Here is an 8,925-nt window from a genome sequence, read left to right on the forward strand (position 1 = left end):
TTGGACTGCCATCCCTAATTGGAATGTGGCACAACTAACTCCAACAAACATTCTAAGATGTTAGCTGAGGGCACCTTACACCTTTTCACAATGTTTCCAAATGCAGATCTGACATGTATCCAAAAAGATAAAGGACCACAATAATCCCTAACATTCATAGTACTTCTGTGAACACTTTCCTTCCACACTCACCAGACTCACATGAGACATATGTCTGAGCCACTTTGCTATAATCAATTGACGTGAAGCCAGCACTCATTTTCTGCATCATGTAGTGACTCTAAAGTCAGTCTAGCTATTGCGTCAACAAAGTTAGCCAATATGTTGGTACATCTTTACTTCTCTGGCAAAAGTGCCCTATATAGCCATGATTGGCTCCTAATTTGTTTGGTTGTCTGACACAAAGGCAGCACCAATTTACTTCACGGAAAAGTATCCTGTAAGTTTGCTGAGCACGTGCTACCTGACAGCTAGCAATTGTGCTTCTTCCCATAGTGCATCTATTATCCCAGTATGTTTCCCCAGCATTACACACAGTCAGCAACTTAGCTGGCAGACATAGTACAAATCATCTGATGTCACTACAGAGCATTTAATCGTGCACATTTACATGATTAATACTCACCAACAGGGCCACCAATCACGATTCCCAGGTGGTCCAAGAGATCCTGCTCCCTGGTGATGAGGTCAGCCCACCGGTGCTTCAGCTGGTGGTCACTCCTCTGGCTGGTATACACGCGCTGCAGGTGATGCAGGACCTTTCCCCACCGGATTCTGCGCGCCTCTGTGTGATACCCCTGTTTCACCCTGCCCCCTGCCTCGATCATCAGTGGCAAGAAATGGCACACAAGCCATATGAAGCCCCCAACTCCTCTTCACCCATCCTGCCAAGACGTGGCCTACCAGACATTGTGGAAATGTGAAAAGGAATAGGGGTTAAAGAAATAGAAAGGGGAAAAGGGGGAAAGTAGGGGTACAAATACAGAAGAAAAGTAAACTTAACCACTAAAAGAGCCTAACTATCCCCAAACTACCACTACCCACAACAGACTCCCACAAACAACAAAAACACTAGATAAATGGACAAATGTACACAAAACACAGTAGGGCAGTATGCACCAACAATATTTATTTCACAAATTGACAATAGAGACAACACACAGGCCAAAAAAGCACAAAATCTACGGACACCACTCTGTACATCCAAATAATAGTACATGGCCTGTACAATTATCTGGATGCGGCCTAATGTTCACTCCTGTGCGTCAAAAAAAATGACGCAAATACAGTATTGGTGTACAAAAAATGACACATAACACTAGGAACGTCACAATTTCAGTGCATGAACTGGTTTTGGGCTTTTTTCTGTTTTTATGTTATGTTACATTTGGGGCACATCAGAGATAGGCTGATGGCACCCACTATGGTGTTGATGGTGTATGTTCACATGTTGACATCATACTGCAGCGGACCATGATCCGCTACTTCCTCCACAGTATTTTTACAGTTGGCTGACGCACTAGATGGCCATATGTGTGGCCTACATATATGTATTGCAGAAATTGGGCATGTTTGGCATAAGGAGAGGATAGCAATGTGACGCACATATGTACAATACCTAAATGCCTTTGGCTCAATGTGTGTGCTGTGGCAACTAATGTATTTGTTGATCAAGTGTGTGTGTATCACATGATGCATTATTGCACATATGCTTGTATGAATGTGATGTCCATGTGTCCAATCCTTAGATGCAAGTCATTGCGGAAATGAGAGAAGACATGTGTTAGTCATACATGTAGCAACATCCGTAATGTGGACTTCCAAGATTTAGGGTAACGTAGACACCACATGTGACAAAGCATGCACCAGATAGATGGCAGACGCTTGTTCATGTCAATGGTCCACATTTTCAACATCCTATGTCCTAGAGTTTTGGTAACAGCTTCCTAGGCACTAGTTGGTGAATCCCACAGAGAGTCATACACATGCATTGAGGAAGTGGGTACCATGTTGTTTGCCCAGACAAAGGTGAATCACAAATGTATGATGACACCACAGTTGAGGTCATAGAAGTGAGCCACAACTCTCAAGTGGCTGTGGTGGACCAGCAGACGAGGCAGCACGTGTCCACATATTTCCAGTGATCAATTGCACATAGGTGTCTTGTTCATGTGTGTGGTCCAATGATGATCCTGTATATTTTTTGGGGTGTAATTTGTCACAGTTCGGTCCAGGACTCATCATGAGTCAGTGGCAGCTATTCCTGTATCTACTGAGTGTCCTTTGTTGATCAATGTGAGTAAAGTTGATGTGGACATGAGACCCTACATGGGGATGGTCCCACCCTGTCACTAAAGACGTGTAATGAGACAGTCAACAGGGCAACCTTGGTGTGCTGAGTGAGATAATGTCTCAGGTGTCATGTTCCGGCAGGTGTCATTACAACATTTGTACACAGGTTACCATCTGCAATTCCCACTGCATCTGGGAACATCATAGCCTTTGTGCTGATTATTCTGGCAGCTATTCACCACACATGGCCCATCAATATGTTGTGAGCAATGTAATTTTGTGTGTGAACTGTCAGGGTCCTGACATGTGTGTATTTTTCATGGACATTTTCAGAGGTTGCTGGTTCTGCTGAAGGCCCCGTACCCAATCTCTGCATACAGCCCTGGGACACTGTCACACTTTGTCATTCATACATAAATGAGACCCAGACAAGGGATGGGCCATGAATTTTGGTTTTCACAAAGGATTTAACTCATATGGTACAGTTAAAAGACAGATGATGCTATACAATGTATTTGGGTATGCATTGAAGAAGCACATGCCCAAATACCCCTTGATGAATGAGAGGTTTGCTAACGCAAGTGTGGTACAAATGTAGACACAGGGATACTTTAGTGTGACGCACAGACAGATGCCAGTCAGGCTGACAGAATGCAGGGTGAATTAGGATACAGCAATTTGACAAGTTACATAATCAGTGGTCTGACTAAGACTGTTTGGAGGATGAACTAGACAGTTGACATGTCAAACTGTCTATGTCCTGTGTTTTTGAAGGTGACAAATGAACCCAAGGGCTGTGTTACACGGCTTAATGAGTATCAATGCTTAACGGTGTATTTGACAAAATGGCAACTTCTATGCTGTTCCAGGCATCAGCAGGGGCAGTGCACGTTAAGATGGGTGGTGTGCATGGAGGTGATCACAGGTGTGTTCTGCATCTGTTTCTCACAAGTCCTGTAGGTGAGATTTGCATTCTAATGGCCAACAGACATTTTCACAAGGGAAGCAATCTACAGGTGCTAACAGGGCTTGGAAACTAGAAGCCAGTGTATTAATTGACCTGACGTCCATGCAGTCAGATGTTCTATGACAATGGCATACCATTGGAAAGGGTGTAGCACACTGGATTGCTATTGACAGGCTGTGGGTGTAGAGGCGGGAATATGAGGGTACACATCTTAGTATTCCAGGGACCACTTCAGACAGGTGGGTTGTGACCAGGTGCATGGGTGTGTCAGGAGTTAGGAAATGGGCTGACATGTACATGGAATGTCATGTGCGCAATGCTGCTCATATGTGTGGCACTTGTGCTGTCTATGTACTGCTTCTATGGAACTCTGGTCACAAATAGTCCTTGAAAATATTGGATGCAGTTGGACTTACTGCTGTCAAGGGTCTGGTCAGACATTCCTGTTACTGATGCAAGAGCACATCAACTGCCTCATGTATGAGGCTTGATTTACCCTTCTTGAGTGATGGTGTCTTAGTTGTGTGCCATATGCTTCATTGGACCTTGATTTCAACATGTATGTGTGAAATAGGTATGTTCCTGTGCTATTGCCCTTCAAAGGAGAAATGTACATGATATATGTAATTTACAGTGTGTGTGTGTATGTGACCATTGTATGGTACGCATCACATTAGCTCTGGGATTTTCAGTGTCCTAATCGGTATATCAGCAATGCTCTATGAGGCAACACTCTTATTCTGATAGTTAGAGATGAAGGTGTGCAAAAATGATTAGCCAGACCATGATATGGTGATTATTATAGGTGTTTATTTAAATTAGTTCATTAAAGTGGTGATGGTGATTATATTTTTAAAAAATTGTTCACGATATGTTGCTGCCTGCGTATACCAGCGGCCGTGTTCTGTAGTTCCCCCTCATGTTGCAGGCCAGCATCCTCCTCTTCCTCCTCTTCAGGCATGTGTGGCTCTGGTTCCAGGAGGGGAATGTTCCTTTTGATGCAAATGTTGTGCAGAATAGCACATGTTAAGACCATCTCCGGGGAATATAGGAGGCTACCACCAGTGATGTTGAGGCACCGGAACCTTGACTTGAGGATGCCGAAGGTCCTCTCGACTATGGTGCGTGTCCTCCTATGTGCGTCATTGTAGGCACGCCCTGTTGCAGTACTCGGGTTGCCAATAGGTGTCATTATCCATGGCTGGATGCCATACCCCTAATAAGCTGCAAGAGAAAATGAATGGGGTCATGTTGATGTAGCTAGCCCCATTGAAATCAACTTTCATGGCAGAAGTTGTCTTGTGTTATCTGTGACTCTTTTGTGTTATAATGTTGCATCCTGGGCTTGTAGGATGTACCATCTGCATCGTGTTGTTTCCTTGGCTGAATGAGTGTTTGGCTGCTGACCGTTTGTCAGCAGTATGTTTTGGGATTTACAGTACAGTGTGCCCTCCCTAGCATTGTGACTTGTGATACAGGTGTCCGTGTGTCTTCACTGGGGGTGAGATGATAGTTCCATACACAGAATCATTTTGACAGTGTTGTTAACATGTTCATATCAATGTACCCTGGACATCCCATACCTTTAGACTTATGCAATGGATTAATGTAAACGTCATTGAGACACTTACAATTTGCAAGGTGACATTTAGGCAACCCACTAAACACGTTGTGATCATTGATGTCTTAACATTAGGCTGTACAGTAATTTCAGATGTGTGACAGGTTCAATGGTGACTTAAGAAACATGGCTAGTGGTGTGACAACCTCACTGTGTTCCTGTCCACATGTTGCTGTTGTGGTGTATGTGTTGTGTGTCCTAGAGGGTTGCTGTGCAGTGTGTATATAAGTAGGTTTTTGTACTTACCAACAAGTAGTCCATTGCCATACCGTCCATCCTGGAAGTGTACATTGATGGTGCAGGGCCAGAAGATGAATGAATCATGGACACTCCCAGGATAGTTAGCCACGATGTTGGTGATCAATCCTTGGTGATCGACTATGGCTTGCACATTGATAGAGTGTGTGTGTGCTTCCTGTTGAGGTAGAGGTGTTCAGTTGCAGCAGGTGGCACAAGGCGTACATGTGTGCAGTCGATTGCACCAAGGACGTGTGGGAAGCCACTGAGGTAGAACCCCTGTTTTGTTTCTTGCTGCTTCTGCAGTGTGTTAGGGAAGCAGATGTGGCGGGGTGTAAGTCCAATGATGGCATCCAGTACTTTGGGCAAAAAGGCAGAGAATGATGGTTGTGATATTCTGGCAACCAGGGCACCAGTTGTTTGAAAAGAGCCACTTGCCAGCATGTGAAGTACGGCAAGCAGCCTGGTTTCTGTTGAGATGGTGCGGGGTGTCAGCAAAGTGGGTGCCAACTGCGGTTCAATGTTTCGCAGCAGCTGGTGAATGGCCTGCCAGTTCAACCTGTACCTCTGGATGATGTTGTGTTCCCTGAGGCCATGAAGGGTTGTTCTGGGGTGGAATATCCTGTCCTGCCTTCTGCGCTGCCTTTGGGGTCCCTGCTGGTGTTGTGGTAGCTGCTGTTGTAGCTGCTGGGCTCTGCGTCTGCGTGCACACTGGATGAGAAGCACCTCCATGTCTCCCTTTTGCTGCTCTGCTGCTCTGCTGTTGCTTATGTGTGTTCTGATTAAATACAGGTGTGTTTGCCCCATTTTAACGCCTGCCCTGACCCAGGCATTAATTTTTGACACAAATCAGGCTGTGTGTCATTTTCCTGGTCCGCCTCCCGGCCGTGCGTCATTTTTGCCCAAAAGCATAAATACGACGCACAGCCGTGTAAGTCATGTTTTGGACTGGAACGCCTACCTTGCATATCATTAACGCAAAGCGGGTTGCCGCATCCAAAAAATGACGCACACGGCAAACTTTTGTCATCCCCGGACTCGGACGTTAAATTTTAAATACAGGGCAACGTTTGCGCTGAATGTGCGTCAACATTTTTGACGCACATTCGGCGCAGACGGAGTATAAATATGCCCCTTAGTGCCACAGCCCTTGTCAGGAGGCCAGTGCAGCTTGCACCACTAATTGCCCCTGCAAAGTCCTCCAATGACAGTACCAACACAACTACTAACCATCACACTCCTACAAGTATGACAATCAAGATTATTTCAGGCCCCCATATCTAAAAGAATAGCTTGGGTGGCAGGTGTTGGTCATGTTAAGGTATAGTGAATTAGTAAATAACTATTGTTGAGCTCATCTCTAAATCAGACAAACAGCGCCACCATGTGGCAGACAGTCATAAGTGCCAGTGTTGAAAATTAAGTGCCAGTGCCCAGCACCGGAATCCACTGGCCTAAATTAAGCACTGCATGGGTGGAAGGGATCAGGCATCATCGCTTTAGAGGACACCAGAGAAGAAGTGAGGTCCCACTCTGGAGGAAGGTCCGGCTCCTGGACAGGCCGGAAGACAATGTTTTAGATCTGGTCGTGCAGCAGATAGATTCCTCAAGGCTTTCCCAGTAAGAATAGTAATATAAACACACCACTGTGTAGACAACTTATTACATATAATATAAATGTAGTAGTATGATTTAGATACAATTATGCATATCTCTCAAGCCCTATAAACAAAGATTCAATCATTATTTTATACTTTCACAAAATTATAAAAACAAGTTTGGAAAATGAATAGAAAACACCAAAATAACCCTCAGAGATCTAAACAAGAAAATCGTCCAATTAGCAAATATTACAATCATGATGAAATTGACTATGGCGGGTTAATCACAGATTGAAGGTTATTAATAATTTAATGTATTGGAATGTGGCATTGTCTATCTATTGGTATTTTGTTTTATATGGATATTTTTATTAGAGGGTAAGTAGTAGTGCCTGTGGGTTGTTTGAGTGTTATATTTACTAATTGGAGGATTTTCTTGTTTAGATCCATGAGGGTTATTTGGGGTTTTTACTATTAATTTTTCCAAACATGTTTTTATAATTTTGTGAAAGTATTAAATAATGATTGAATCTCTATATGTGTTGGGATCACAATAAAGTTAATGTTGGATATTTGTTTATAGGGCTTGAGAGATATTCATAATTGTATTTACATCATACCACTACATTTATATTAAATGTAATAAGCTATCTACAGGGTGGCCCATGGTGTGTTTATATTACTATATTTCCCTGGAGGGGGCATATTTTTTATTCAGGGGCCCTCGTGTAGTACTTAGATCATTCCCATTAAGAAGCCTGGCCACACGAGGTGGGCAGATGACCTATAGGACATGGTACAAGTAGACCTGCTGATTCCTTTGATAGGTCATAACTGGGTGACACTAAGTGAAATCGTCATTGGGGGCTGCCAAACCCAGGTAGGCAATTTCAAAGCATTCATGAAGTTCCCACATTATTGTATATGGCGTTAAGGCCTTGCCATAGATGTTACCACAACAGAATGTGTAACTGCATCGGCTTCAGTGTTTGAGATGTGAATTTGTAGCAGTGGCTGCATCTGGCATGCCTTGCGGTCGTTTTTAGGGACCAGGCTTAATTTTAAACATCAGACCTTGACCTCAAGCAAGAGAGAGAAAAGCGGATAAAGGCGACAGAATGAGGACGCGAAAGATGAGAAAACAATGATTAATGAAGAAAGCAGGGTTAAAAATGAGGCGGTAAGAGAGAGGGAGGAAGTGGAAGGTGGTGGAAGGAAGAGGCATGAGGTGGAATCACCACTAGGCAGCAGCCTTGGTATTTAGCCACCTTGGGATTCAGCAGCGGGCTCCTGAGAACAACTTTCAGCCCATGCACTTATTTTTTCCAACTTAAGTTATGGGCATTTGTGGTATTCTTCTATGATAACGTGTACACCGAAGCAGGATGTGAGGCCACTCCAGTACAAGGTAGCCCAACGTGCCCCCAAATAGAGGTAGTGGGAGGGGCAATGGGGAAACAGGGATAAACTGGCACTGAAGTGTTTTGGCACAAAGCAAACCATGGCTAGAGAAAGGCCCAGGAGCATACTCTTGCTCTGGACTGAAAGCTGAGATGTGGTCCCGGAAGAAAGTGCGACACAATGATACACACACAAGTCGCTACCTGAGGCATATAAAAGGACCCACACCGGAGGGAGAGCGGCTGGCTGTCCTCGCGTCATTGTGAGCGCGAGCAGCGACTGCAGAGAACAAGACGACAATCCATCACTCCAACCACAACCGGAGCCCGGGCGGAGGCGAGGGGGTTGGCTCAGCACCAGGCTGCTTATCTCCCGGGCAAGGACACGCGTTCAATTAAACCTCTCCTATAATGAAATGCGCCGAGTACTCCCAGCAGTGGACGTGGCAACAGGCCTTGCGGGAAGGGACAAGGCAGATATTTATTCAAAGCACACGAGGGAGGTAGAGGGAGGCGGACATTTAATCAGTGCTGCGCCAGGCCCACCCTGCACTCCTGTATTCCTACGGCCACTTCTCATACCAGAGGAGTCACACTGCTCCTGCGACTTTCAATGCAGCCTCCTCTGTCTGTGCTCCTAAGCAATTACCTACAGCTTCCTCACGGCCTCTGCTCCTACTCCATCCCTTGCAACCGCACTCCCAGCCAGCACTACTGCGCCATGTCCTACACCACGGGGCCACCCAGCACCACCACACCTCTCCACACGGCACCCGCGTAGCTCCTGCATAATTGCCCTCATCTCCT

The sequence above is a fragment of the Pleurodeles waltl genome, chromosome 7 (genome assembly GCF_031143425.1).
Source record: "Pleurodeles waltl isolate 20211129_DDA chromosome 7, aPleWal1.hap1.20221129, whole genome shotgun sequence".
NCBI classification, from domain to species: Eukaryota; Metazoa; Chordata; class Amphibia; order Caudata; family Salamandridae; genus Pleurodeles; species Pleurodeles waltl.